The 14,775-nt window shown below is 37.8% G+C and overlaps 2 long non-coding RNA genes across 10 annotated transcripts in view; one reads left to right on the forward strand and one right to left on the reverse strand.

Annotated features, from left to right (window-relative positions):
- Window positions 1-14,775, reverse strand: part of LOC103163383 — a 66,019-nt gene that overhangs the window by 16,802 nt on the left and 34,442 nt on the right. For all 9 annotated transcript variants that reach the window (XR_003487508.2, XR_003487507.2, XR_004771014.1 and 6 more), the window contains 4 exons: window positions 9,567-9,806; window positions 6,590-6,657; window positions 5,655-5,812; window positions 3,421-3,553 (listed from right to left, as the gene is read on the reverse strand). This is a non-coding gene — a long non-coding RNA (uncharacterized LOC103163383). The remainder of the gene's footprint in view (window positions 1-3,420; window positions 3,554-5,654; window positions 5,813-6,589; window positions 6,658-9,566; window positions 9,807-14,775) is intronic.
- LOC113831505 overlaps window positions 1,309-14,775 on the forward strand; it is a 44,916-nt gene continuing 31,449 nt past the window's right edge. The window contains exons 1-3 of the long non-coding RNA XR_004771015.1: window positions 1,309-2,198; window positions 5,463-5,569; window positions 13,027-13,134. This is a non-coding gene — a long non-coding RNA (uncharacterized LOC113831505). The remainder of the gene's footprint in view (window positions 2,199-5,462; window positions 5,570-13,026; window positions 13,135-14,775) is intronic.

Genomic DNA, 14,775 nt, shown 5'->3' on the forward strand with positions numbered 1-14,775 from the left:
GTGGGAGTGAAAACTGGTGCAGCCACTTGGAAATCAGTATGTTGGTTCCTCGGGAAAATGGGAATCAGATTATCACTAGATCCAGCAATTCCACTCTTAGCTATATACCCAAAAGATGCACATTCATACAACAAGGACATCTATTCAACCATGTTCATAGTAGCATTATTTGTAATAGCCAGAACCTGGAAGCAACATAGATGCCCCTTAGGTGACGAATGGATAGAGAAAATGTGATACATTTACACAACAGAGCACTACTCAGTAGGCAAAAAAAAAAAAAAAAAAAAATGGAACCTTGAAATTCAAAGGTAAATGGATGGAACTAGAAGAAACCATCCAGAGTGAGGTAACCCAGTCACAAAATGACAAACATGGAATGTACTCACTCTTATATGGATACTAGATATAGAGCAAATGATTACCAACCTACAATCCACACTTCCAGAGAAGTTAGGAAACAAGGAGGACCCTGAGAGAGAGACATATATGGTCTCTCAGAGAAAGAGAAAGGGACAAGATCTCTTGATCGAATTGGGAGCATGGGGGAGGGAAGATGTAGAGAATGAGAAGAGGAGGGAAGAATAGGACATGAGGTAGCAGGAATATTGAGTCAAGTGAAGAATAAAGGAGATCAAGAAAAGAGATACGTCAATAGAGGGACCCATTATAGGCTTAAAGAGAAATCTGTTACTAGGGAAATGTACAGAGATTTACAAGGATCATCCCACTAACAGTCTAAGCAATAGTGGAGAGGTTACCTTTAATACCCTTCCCTGGTAATGAGATCGATGACTGATTTACCATCCTAGAGCCTTCATCCAGTAGCTGATGGAAGCACAAGAAGATATGGCTAAACACTGCGCTGAACTCCTGGTAGTCAATTGCCCAGAGCAAGGAGTGATGAGCAAAAGGGTCAAGACCAGGCTGGATAAACCCTCAGAAACAGCTGACCTGAACAAGGGGGAGCTCATGGACCCCAGACTGTTAGCTGGGAAATCATAAGACTCACCCAGACCCCCTAATCATGGTTTTCATTTAGGCGGCCTGGGCAATCTATGGGGCCTCTGGTAGTGGATCAGTATTTATCCCTAGTGTACAAATGGACTTTGGAAGCACATTCCATACAGAGGGATACTTTCTCAGCCTAGACACATGGGGGAGGGCCTAGGCACTGCTCCAAATGATATGACAGACTTTGAAGACTCCCCCATGGAAGGCCTCACCTTCCCTGGGGAGCAGAAAGGGTATGAGGTAGGCAGGGTGTTACTAGGGACAGGGGAGGAGGGGAGGGAGAGGAAACTGGGATTGACATGTAAAACAAGCTTGTTTCTAATTTAAATAAAAATGAAAAATAACAAACATGAAAAAAGAGAATAATTATTGACTACACACTCACTTTACATTGGGGTTATATGTATTCTATAGGCTTCCCTACTACTGAACATAACAAACAAGCTGATCATCAGATTCCAAATGTTTCCATTTCTTTTTGTTTAAGACTTTTGGACCTCCCAGAAGCAAATGTCAGCATGATTGATTGATAGACCCTGTCTCCTTTATGTTAGGAAGAAAGTTTTGACCCTGTAGCATTGCCAGAAATTTAAACTTGGTTACTGATGTACAAGTAGGTTTCACAGACCTAGAATATCAACTTACTATCAATGATATCTGTTGGAAATGGAGCTGTCTAACTTGTGACATTACAAGCTCATTTAGAAAGTGAATCCTAACTGGAAAGACAGCTGTACTCATTTAATCTTGTAAACAGGCCACATGAATTTTGACAATGATCTATGACTGATGAACATACAGGGAGTATTTCAGCTGTGATTTTTTTTAATTGCATGAGGAAGAGAAAGAGGTTGTGGGGATACTGGAATGGAAAATTGATGGCATCTAATTGGGTTAAAGAAGACTTATAATAGATACTCTGTTGGAAGAATAAAAGGCAAGGCTGGTGGTGAGAGTTGTCAGGTGTTCTGGGAGATGAAGCTCATTGTTTCCCTGATTTACTCTGCTCTCTTCCCAAATGTGCTTTTGGAGCTCAGTCAGCAAAGCTGGATTTGAAAATGAGAAAGCCTACTTAAACACTCCTTGACAACAACTCCTCAATTCTGAAAAACAACCTTTCCCAGACTCATCACATTTTCATGTGGCCGGGAGCTCAATGCCATGGGATGAGTTAATCTCCTCAGGTATACAATGGTTTCAGTTGGAGATTGATGCAGTTGTTTTAGACCAGTGACTTAATGATCTGTGGCTATTTTTATAATTTTAATGATTTTCATCTTGAAGCAAATACTCCTAACACTAAACATTCACTTTAGATTTCACTATCCCAACTGTAGCAAGCAGGTAGAAGACAATGGGAATACAAATGTCTCTGATGGTGGGAATTTGGCATTTGGTCTTTCAAGGGAATAAGGTGAGCAGCTTGGCTGTTTTTTGGTTGCAATGAGAAATAATGCTAACTTAATATCCTGGCAGTAAGATGGATTGAAATGGGTAGAAAAGTAAATTTCAAGAGTGCTTTGAAAGGCAAGGCCGGCACTAAGAGAAAGGGCTGAAAGAAAGAAGCAAAATCCTACCCTGTTTCAAAACTATTTTCAGGCCAAGGGTAAATTTTTCATGGTGTGAAACTGTAGTGCTTTTGATTTCCTGGCACAAGATGGGTTGATATTCCAGGCCTTACTCCTCCTAGAGCCTGCCTTCTTGCTATTAAAGCTGAGCTTTCACTGGGCTGAAAACTGCTTGTACATTGGCCATTTAACTAAGTTGCCAGCATTCTGCTCTCCTATGGAAAAGGTGGATCTTCAGTCACGTCATGTCTTTCCATTAGCGATGGTGGCTCTCCAGAGTAGGGCTATGGTTTAAACACAAATGGGCAGTGTGGGCCAAAATGAATGCAATTTTGAGTCTTCTATCTTTAAAAGGTGGATCTGGAGGCAATTTACTGAGTGTAAATTACAATTGACTTTGGAAGAAATAACTCATACACTTGATCCTCCTCAGATGTGTAGCCAACAGGGAGTATCCAGGCTAACATGAATTTTTACACATCTATCAGCTAAAGAAGAGATCCAAATGTAAAATTCTAGCTATCATATGGATTCGTGGAGGACTTGCAGCCCACAAATCAATGAATGATTTATGCTGAACCAAAAATGTACTTGCACCTTTTTTCTTATTTTTCTTAACCATTTTAGAATGATCCTGAAAATCACTCCTGCAGAAGGTTCTCATCTGCAGTGAGGGGCACCACTTAAAGCAGCCAGAAGCATATTTTTTGGCCAACTCCTCAGCCCTTGCAATGAATGGTTTTGTTACCTTTAAAACTTAAGCCAAGAAGACATTTTCCACCACATAGGTGTTTTGATGTGAGGTGCTTTGAAAGGTACCAAACTGTGTGTTACTTACTGTCACCAATTCCCTATGCTTTTGTGCTGCTCTTCAGCATCAGATTAACAGTCTGTTCCTGGTTACTGTCTCACCTCTTGCTGTGTGCATGTGCTTCTGCTTTTGCAGGCTCTGGGTGGTTCTCTGTTTAAGACTGCAGAAAAGACATGTAGTTAACATTAGTATGTGGGTAAGAAGGAATTTGTGTGTGCATGGTTAAGATTATAAAAGTGCTAGCAACTAAATTATAAACAGTACAAACTATTTACTCATTAACTAAATAAAAACTCACAACAAACATCCTCTTTTCGAACAGTGAGATTATCAGTTACAAATACTACATTCTTTGAAAAAGATGTCTGCCATTTTAGCTTTTTTTGGGGGGGGCGTTCTCTGTGTAGCTTTGGAGCCTATCCTGGCACTCGCTCTGGAGACCAGGCTGGCCTCGAACTCACAGAGATCTGCCTGCCTCTGCCTTCCCAGTGCTGGGATTAAAGGCATGCGCCACCAACGCCCAGCCTTGTTTTAGCTTCTTGATGTTGTTTTTTTTAACTATTTAGCATATTTCAACACCAGAGTTTTCCATCACACTGTCCACATTTAAAATATTCAATTAAGATATAAAGAACAAAGCCTCATTTGACTTGACTAATAACAATTACGTCATAATACCTTTGCAAAGAAGGTTGGGAAAATAGATTTTTAGTTAGGCACACTAAAACCCCAAGTACTATCAGGGTTCCCTTAGCTCAACAAAAGGAAACTAAAAGTTAAATAGACAAATAGTGTTATCTGCTACATCTATGACTTTCAAGGCCCAGTAGACAGACCAATGCCAAGTTCCTTTGGCAATGTACTTCTCAAACGGGATGCCTTTTAAAGCCACTTAAACTACATTTCTCATCTTATTAGATTTAAACAGAGGATTCTCAAAAGAGGAAACTCAAATGACTGAGAAACAGTTAAATTCTCAACATCCTTAGCCATCAGGGAAATGTAAATAAAAACTACTTTGAAATTTCATCTTTACCCATCAGAATAGAAGATCAATAAAACAAGTGACAGCTTATTTGGTGAGAATGCAGATCGAGGGGAACATTCATTCATTGCTGGTGGGAGTGTAAACTTGTACAGTTACTTTTGAAATCACTGTGGTAGTTTCTCAGAAAGATGTATGAGAATTGATCTATCTCAATATCTAGCTACACCAGTCTTTGGCATTATATCCAAAGGATACTTCATCCTACCACAGAGGCACTTGTTCAGCAATGTTCATTGTTGCTATTTATAATAGCCAGAAATTGGAAACAACCTACATGTTCATCAACAGATGACTGGATAGAAAAAATATGGTACATTTACACAATGGAGTATTATCCAACTGTTAAAAATGAAATTTACATGCAAATGTTTGGAACAACAACACAAAAACCAACAACATCATCCTGAATGAGGTAGCTCAGGCCCACAAAGACAAATATTGTATGTATTCACTTATATGTGGCTACTTGCTGTTAAGTCAATGATAGCAAAGCTACAATCCATGGAACCACAGAGGTTAGGTATAGAGTAAGGACTGTGTGTGTGGGGGGAGGCAGATAGACCTTCCTAGGAAAGGGAAATAAAATAGATGTTTGTGGATGGATGGGGATTGTGGGCTAGAAAAGGAAGATCAAATGGGGATGGGGAGAGGAAAAGAGGACAAGGGAGGAATGTGAGGAGAGACAACTAAAATTAAGGGCCATTTGAGGGATAATATGGAAACCTAATAAAAGTAATCTAAAAGAAATCACCCAATAATGGAGAAGACAGCAGCCAAAGTCACCATTTCTTATTACCAAATGAAGTTTTCAGTACTGGGATTAGGTAACATCTAATTGAGTTGTTGGCCAAAGGGTCCCATGGGAATCCCCAAACAGGCCAGGTTGTTTCTTAGACTATAGGAAACTCTCCATAAACTAATTGGAAAGCCCAATTGCTGAGGACAATTCATTAAACATGAACAAGACAAGCTGTTGCCTATATAGAGCCTTCATTCTTACTTTCTGGTATCTTTGTTACAGGAAAGTATTCTGCACCTTACTAAAAGAGAAACATAAATACCAACCAAACCACAAACCCTGAATTGACTGAAGTCCACTCCATAGAATAGAACACACAAGGACCTAAGGTAAAAGCAAAATGAAAAGGAAAGGATAAAAAAGTAGCAATAAAATGTTTACGAATGATGTTCTGCTATACTCATTAAGCAGTACCTTGTTTAATCATCATCAGGGAAGCTTCCTACTGCAGCAGATGGGAACAAATATAGAGACCCACAGCCAAATATTATGGAGACAGTAATAGACCTTGAAACACTCAGCCCTAAATGGGTTGTTTCCATCAAATTGATGCCCTCTGGGATCATGGAACCCTGCGAAAAAGGAGGAAGAAAAAGTGTAAGAGCCAGAGTGAGTGGGAATGGAGGACACAAGGCCCTCTAAATCAACAAGATTAAGACGCATATGAACTCATGGAGACTGATGCAGTAGGTCCTTTGCATATATATTATAGCTTTCAGTTTAGTGTTTTTATGGGATTCCTGAGTGTGGAAAAATGGGTCTCTGAACCCTAAGCCTTCTCTCGGACTCTTTTCCTCCTGTCTTTAGTTCTGTGTAATTCCACTGTGCTAGTTTTTAATTTAATTACTACTCCTTTGTTTTCTTATGAGAGACAGGAAGAGAGTGGAGGTGGGGAGAAACTGGAAGGATTAGAGACCATAATCTGTATATGCAATGCAAGAAAAAAATACATATTTTCATTTAAAAAGGAAAGAAAAAAGAATGCACTAGGAAGCATAATGACTATCTAGAATATACCTTGTTAATTAACACCCTTCCATTTTATGTTTCTGTTATTTGGAAAACATTTCTCCTAGGAATTTTCCTGCCTACTGATCTATTCAAGTCTTGCCTTATCAACAAAGTTCTCTCTGATATCCCAGAATCTACCTAGATTTTTCAGCATATGAAATTCATACAATCTGTGATATCCCCTCATTACAAATACAAAGAATATTAAAAATATCAGATTATATATTTACATATGAAAGTGAATATTGATTTCAAATGAAAAACCAGATCTGAAATCATAAACTATTTTAATATCACAAATCTAAAGCATAGCAAAAATATTTTTATTAGTAACTCACCAAATATTCCTCTTTAATGTTTTTCTCAATGTTCCTCCTTTAACAGGTGACATTTTTTTAAATGTTTTCTATAAAGAGAAAAAGGTATCACATTACTACCTCTAGCATGGTTTATAAACACACTTAAATTTTAGATCAACCACAGATGAAAAAAGCTTCAGATTCTTAACAACTTGTACTTCATAATATTCATGGAAAATTTTAGAACTGTTGTCATAATTAAGAAGCTATTACATTTTCTTTTTTAGCATTATAATTTCTTTTGTTTTCTTTTAAAAACAATCTTATTTTACATACCAATCCCAGTTTCCTCCCTCTCCTTTATTCCTGCTCCTCCCACCTTCTCCACTCCCTAGTCACTCCTCAGAGATGGTGAGACCTCCCATGGGGAATCAACAAGGTCTGTCATATCACTTGAGGCAGAACCAAGGTCCTTCCCCCTTTATGTAGGCTGAGCAAGGTATATCTCCATAGGAAATGGGCTCCAAACCAAAACAACAACAACAACAACAAACAAAACAGAAAACAAGCCAGTTCATGAACTAGGGATAAATATTGGTTCCCCTGTTACTGGCCCCACAAACTGCCTAAGCCACCCAACTGTTCCCAGCTGTCAGTCCAGAGTCGGTGAGCTCACACTTGCTCATGTCAGCTGTTTCTGTGGGTTTCTCCAGACTGATCTTGACCCCTTTGCTCATATTATTGCTCCTCCCTCTCTAGAACTAGACTCCAGGAGTTTGTTCCAGTGCCTAGCTGTGGATCTCTGCATCTGCTTCCATCAGCTAGGGGATGAAGGTTCTATGATGACTATTAGATTAGTCATCATCTGATTACAGGGGAAGGGCAGTTATCTTCACTATTGCTTAGAGTCTGACCTGGAGATGCTTGTGGATTTCTGAAAATTTCCTTGGCACCAGGATTCTCCCTAACCCTATAATTGCTCCCTCTATCAAGGCATTTCTTTCCTTGCGCTCCCGGTCTGTCCTTCCCCAACTTTGGAACTTCCTGATCCCGCATGTTATCTTCCCATTGGCCTTCCCTCCTTCCCACTCCCTCCACCCCCATCTTCCCAATGGCTCAGGATATCTTGTCTATTTCCCCTGTGGGGGAAATCTCTCTTAGGTCCTCCTTATATTCTGGCTTCTCAGGGTTGTGGTGTGTATGCTGTTTATCCTTTGACTTACTTTCTTAACACAGAAATTTCTCTCATTAGAAAATGAACAGCATTCTAAGGGATAATAATAAAATAAAAGAAGATAAAACAAAAACTAACATATTGAAAACAAAAAGCAGGAGGAAAAGAGTTCAAGAAAAGGCTCAAGAATCAGAGACCCACTCTTTCCCACATCAGCAATTGTATAAAAACACTAAAACTTGAGGGAATATCAAATTTCTTAAGGTTTGATCAATGATTATAAACACAATTTGACCGAAATATTCATTAACCTTCATATTATTATTGCAGTGGAATACTGTATACTATTTTAGCTTATCCAAAGCAAATGTACTGCTAACTTAACTGCCTCTTAGCAATGATCTAAGCATGCCTACGATCTACTCTGTGCTATCCACATAAGCAAATTGACAGAAGGAGAGGAGGGAATAACATGGCAGCAATGTGACTGATTTCATTTACAACAGCATATTGCTTTCACAGAACATATACTAAAATCGGTATGATACAGAGAAAATTAGCATAGTGTCTGAAAGGTTCAGGGGTTATGCTGGCCTGCCCCTGTCACCTGGCAGAATCCACTCAGGTAGTACCCTGGTCAGCCCAGGGTTCCATGGGAACTAAGTCTGCACAGAGGTGTAGAGGATTCCATTAAAATACAGACCCCTGGCCCCGTACTCTCTCTTCTCTTACACTCTCTTCTCCTACTCTCACACCCTCTTCTCTTTGCTTTCTTCTTTCTCTTGCCTTCCCCCCTCTTCTGTTCTATCCCTCCCCCACCTGTAATAAACTTTAATGTACCCTCCATGGTTCATGTTCCATAGCGTGAGTCTTTAAGCAAAAACCTAACTGTGTCTACACAAGGATGACATGAAAATATATGGAATATTTCACATTTAAAATAAACAACAAACAACTTAAATTTCCGACATTTATTAAAGCATTTTAGAAGAGGTACATAAAAGAGTGTGGGTTCCTGAGACTTCTACTTTGTTAGTTTCATAGTAAATCCATCTGATTCAAAATTATTACTCTGTGAACTTCCTGATTCTTCTTTCTGTGTTTATGTGTCTTCATATTATTTAGCATATTATAATGACATTTGTTTAAATTTTTACTGTTTGTTATCTTTTTCACCCTACCAGAATGTCAACTTTAGGATGAAAAGAGATGGCTCAGCCATTAAAGATGAGGCTTACAACAAAAAAGACAAAGGGGGACCTTTTTTCCCTAATTAGATTATATCCACTGTGAGGAAAGTTACACACACACACACACACACACACACATACACACACACACTACATTACATTTATATGTATATATACATATACATGTATATATATGATCAATAACTCAATGGCTTCACTTTTAAACAATTCTTAAATTGAGTTTTGCTTCTTAAGTGGGTACAAAGATGATCATTTTTATATTATACTTTTCGTTTTCAGAAAGAAAGATGAAAATATTACCAAAGGTGGTGATGATGGGGATGGAAGTGAGGAAATGTTTTCAGTAGAAGGAAACAGTTCATCACCATTAGGTGATGAACAAAGGATGTTTCATAAACCATCTGAAAATGCAACAGATAAGGGAGGCCAATTTTTTGACTTTTCAAAATGATTCTGGGCTGGGAAACACACATCAAGGTCTAGGGAAATCTAGCCTGTGTGTAACCAGAAGAAACACAGCAGTAAAATATTTGAGTTCATCCATAAGTTCCACTTGACGGTATAGCCATTGAAGAAGCTACCATGTTTGACAAAGTGTGTAGCACATAGGAATTTTCCATAAAGAACTTACTTTTGTTATCTCATGGGTTCATAATTCAATTATTTTGACTGTAGCTCAATGACAGGATGTTCTAGCCAATCACTACTGGTAGCAAAGATTCACAAAATGTTTCATCACATATCCTCTTGCAGCTTGTTGCTAGCTTCTTTGCACCTTCACATACCAGGAGATGAGGCCTATGGTGACTATGTGACACTTCTGTGCATCACCACAGAAATCCTCAAATATGTTCATTTTGGTTCTGGAAAACTAAGCACCCAGAGAGAATTGATTTCCATACAAGTGACAATCAATAGTTTAGAATTATCCTAGAAAATGTGTCATTGAATATCTGACTTTAAAAAAGTATACACAACCAGTAGAAGGCAAAAAAGTAGATTAGTAGTAGGCAGAGAGGACCAGGTTTGGATTAGAAAAATATGAGCAGCCCAAAGAAGGCAACCCTAATCTCTGCAGAAAGCAACTCTAAGGGAGCAGAGCTGACAGCCAATTCAGTAGCTACCATGAGGCCACCTGATTTAACTGAAAGCTGCATGCCACAAAGCACTGTATGGCAGCTGCTGGGATGGCCTATGTCCCAGTTGTCTCAATGAGGCTTTTCCTACTTGTATCTCCTGAGGCAAACTAGGTCATCATCCTCATGATTCTGATTATTTCTGTCCCCACCCTAACTGTGACTTTGTGTAACTAACTTAAAGTAAAGGAAATATAAGTAAAATTACTTTAAATCTCTTAAAAATATTTCTGATGTACTTTGACCTCAGGGCAACCATATTTATTTATTTATTTATTTATTTATTTTCAAATTAATAGTTCAGATATTTTTTCTTAGCTTTCCTACACAATAGTTATCTGCTAAGTCCTCATAGGAATCTTAAAATATTTTAACAAAGTCTGTAACCAACATATCTTAGGAATGAGATTCTGTATGTATATCTTTCTATCAGCCATACTCATTGATTCCAAGCAATACAGAATCATAAAATAAAAAGTTGAAAGGAACTTGAAATTGTTTTTTTCTAACTTTTCTTCAAATTAGCACAGTATCATGGAGGCATAGGGTGACGTCTGTTATTTATTTATTTATTTTACAATCTGACCACAGTTTCCTCTCTTCTCCTCTCAGTCCACCCCCACCTCCCCTCTGCCACCCCATCAACTCTTCCTCCATTTCTCTTCAGAAAAGTGCAAGCCTACCTTGGGTATCCATAAAGCATGACATATCAAGTTGCAGTAAGACTAAGCACCTCCCCCTTGGGTTGGGTGTTGTGTGATAGATTGTTTGTGTTCTGACAAATAAAGTTTGCTTGGACTGGGTGTTGTGTGATATTTTGCTTGTGTTCTGACAAATAAAGTTTGCTTTGTGATCAGAGGGTGGAATTATCCACTAGTTAACTACATAAGCTGGGTATTGGTGGCTAACGCCTTTAATCCCAGCACCCTGGAGATGGATAAAGGAAGTGGTAAGGTCAGGTGGAGACAGGATCTCATCCCTTTTGGTTGGAGAATCTAAAGAGCTCACAGATGCATTCTAGCAATGGCAGCTATCCTCAGCCAGCTGTGCACTGCCTGCGTTTTCCATCCAAATGTGTTATGCAGCTCATACTTCACCATCATCATCAGTGGATTTGGTGAGACAATTAGAAATTCATAAAGGTGGGAATTAGTTTTAAAAAGAAAAACAGATTTTTTTCCCACATTACAAAATGAGAAACTATATTATGATGGAGGGATTTAGGTCTTTGTATGATTACACAATAGGTGGTTTAAAAATAGAACTATTAAATGAGGGGATAATTAAGTTAAATGGGATTTTCATAATGTCAATTATAAACATTATAAGTTTGATAATTCTTGTTCTATCCCTAAAAATGTTGGTTGATATTCATGTCAACTTAGTTGGTATGAGTGTCAAGATATAGACAGGCCTTAGAAAATGTTATGAGAGAAAATAATGCACTTTGACTGATAAGTATCATGCCTTATGATATATTCAGACAAAGACATAGGCCTTTGAAGGAAAACCAGTCTCAGCATTACATTGTAAAGTTAGAGAGGAATAGCCTAACCTTAATTTATCTAATCATAATATAGGAACAACTGACAAATGACAGATATTCCTAAGGCTGTATAAAAGCTGACTGGATTCCTGTGGAAATGTTAGCTTTGAGGAAGGAGATTTAGGGAAGTGATAATCTCACGTGTTATGCATTCATCTTCTGTGAATCAGTTGTTAAATTCATGGTCAACTAGTAATGGAATTGTCCCACAAGACAGGCAAGACTTGGTTATAACAGTATTTGAGCCTGGTCCTCAATTGAAGTGGAGGACCTGACAGAAAGATGAGGCTAAGACCATTGAACAGCAAAGTGGCACTAGAGGTATTGATATTTTCTGAGACAAACATCTTGGAGAGGGAAATCATGCTGATGTACAAAATCAGTCTCTATATGTTGATCACACCTTGCCTGTATGCCACAAAGCAGATTTGAATGCTTGGGACAGAACTGAAGAAGGTGGAAAGAGAACTGAGTCATTTACTAAAGTTATAAGGGACCCCAATGAAATCATCACTGAATTTTTACAAAGATTGACTTCAATTGTAAAAATAATGAAGCCAAATTTAAAAGCTAGACAAATAATAATTTAATCTTTGACTTTTAAAAGTGCTAATCCACAATTCTAAAGGGTAATTAGACTTTTAAATGCAAGATAAGCACTTATATTATAAATATTGACATATTATAAATATGATATTTAATATTATAAATATTATTATTTATAACAATCATATCATATTATTATAATATTAAATTATAAATATTGAATCTCATAACAATGATAATTCTTGAATAGGAGAGATGATTCCCAGAGGTTTGAGAAAAAAATCAAAATGTTAGGTGTTTTACCTAAAAAAGTATTGTAGATATGGAATTCCTAGAAACAAGTTTCTTCTAATCCAAACATAAGATCCTTGCTTTATGGAGTATGCAGAAGGTGCAGCAAAAGTTAACATTGGACCAATGAATATAAATCAACAAGGGACAAACAAGGTAACCCTTATGCATTGGAAAACACCTTGGAGTGCTCTCTCATAGGCTTCCATGTCAAATTTGGTTCAGTCATTCTCTGTCATCATGAGGGAAATTGCTCCCCAGGGCAATTAAAGAATCTAATGACTATTGTAAAGCAAAAACAGAAACCATACTGTTCTGGAGGATTGAAAAAGCTTTAGAAGATAAAACAAAAATTTTAGGAGGAACCATAAAGAAAATGTTATAAAGATTAGATTTAAACAAGAGAGAACTCTTAACTAGAAGATGTAATAGTTCATCAAACAGCAAGACCATTCATTCTAAACTAACTTATAAAACGAACAAATGCTTTTTTTTTTGGTCAGATGTAACTTACCAAAAGGGAAACAACCTGAAGTTAGGATTGGGGAAGGGTTTTATTTTTATCTTTCCAGGAAAATGAAGACATCCAACTAAGGAATCTGAAGAACACTGGACAATACGACATCTGAAGAAAAAGGATGAGTAATCCAGAAAAATGTCCCAAGACACAGTTCCAACAGGTAGATCCTATTTCCCCAAATCTTTGTTTCTTCTGTTCTCTACAGACATATAATGCAAATGGACTTTTCTGTAGTCCCAGTTAATTTAAAAATTAAAGCTGGCTATGGAGTTGAAGCATGGCTCTCTCCTTCTCTAAACCCAAGCATGCTTGTTAAAAGGAAAATCCAAAATCTCTGTTTCATATCAGAAGACTCACCTGATGTTGGACAGAAGAAAAATTAAAACTAAGAGACTGTTCTATTGAAACTAACCTCATAGTTCCTTTGTTTTATTTTCACTCCTTAAACTTCTTCTTATGGTATATTATCTCAAAATTTATAAGATATGCATGCGCCTGGATGCACATGCACACACACACACACACACACACACACACACACACACACACACACACACATTACTACATTAATATATATTAATTTAATATAATTAAATCCAGGTGGAATTGTAGTAATGCCACTAAGCCAAAACACCATCAAAAATTGGCTTTCAAACATAAGCTGCTCAGGACAACTTCAGGTGGCTATCTGAGATGGTCTAGACTTACATAACACTCTAGCCACGACTTGAGATAAGCCATGTACTTTCCCATCACACAGAGACTGGACAACAAATGATACAGCTAGTTCTCCCAGGGCTTGACAATTATCCCATTTTCTCAGGATCCCCTAAAAGTGCTGTTACTCCCTGACACTGACATAAAAAAGTAATTTTAAAAACATATTGCTCACATTCCCAAGAGTTGGGGTGTCTGGTTTTTGGTCATTGAGTAGGTATCAGAATGCAGCCTGAAATACTGGGCTCCTGTCTTTCATATACTTCTCTAGGGCTAGGATTAAAGTTATGAGCTCTGATTCTTTTTTAGACTGATTCACTCTTGTGTTGGCCAGAGTGGCCTTGAACTCAGAAGTATCCATCTGCCTCTGATGAGTCATGGTATTAAAGGTGTGCTCCACTAAGGTTTAGCTTCTATGGGTAGCTAGTATGACTGCTGGGAGTAAAGTTGTGTATCACCTCTATAGCCTATGGCTGGCTTTGAATCCTGTACCCTCAAGCAAGCTTTACTAAATCATAAATAATATATCACCACAATGTAATGCAATTTCTAGTCCTTGGAAGCTATTGTTATAAACTATTTAGGATAGTAAAGAAATGTTAGTGGTTAATCAACTATTACAATCAAACTTGTAGTCATGTTAAGTATGTTTTCAAGGATAGATATTTTTAGGATGACAGGAAATCCTCAATTACATGAGAAGGTTCTTTTTACTTTACCTTTTTAAAAATGATATTGAAACTTATTTGCTCCTGGCAGCACCAATCTACTCCAGAGAACATGATGTGCATTGAAGAAACTCCATATGGAGTTTACTTTCTTTTAAGCAAAAGTTAGCCACTGGGCAAGACAAGACACTGCTGACAGTTTGCTGTCCAAATTGGAGAAGCAGGACACAAAAGAAAGTGACTGTCAAAATTTTCCAAGATGAGATAGATCAGCCCTTCAGATTTTCCTGCTTCACTGTAAATGAAGATAGTCTAAGCCGATAGCCTGAAGATGGATGCTCAAATGTTACAGAGGAACCTTGGTTGATTCTTCAGGCAGCCAACTGTTTCTGTCATTTCTCATATTTTTTGGAAGC

Source organism: Cricetulus griseus, chromosome 8 (genome assembly GCF_003668045.3).
Source record: "Cricetulus griseus strain 17A/GY chromosome 8, alternate assembly CriGri-PICRH-1.0, whole genome shotgun sequence".
In the NCBI taxonomy this organism is placed as follows: domain Eukaryota; kingdom Metazoa; phylum Chordata; class Mammalia; order Rodentia; family Cricetidae; genus Cricetulus; species Cricetulus griseus.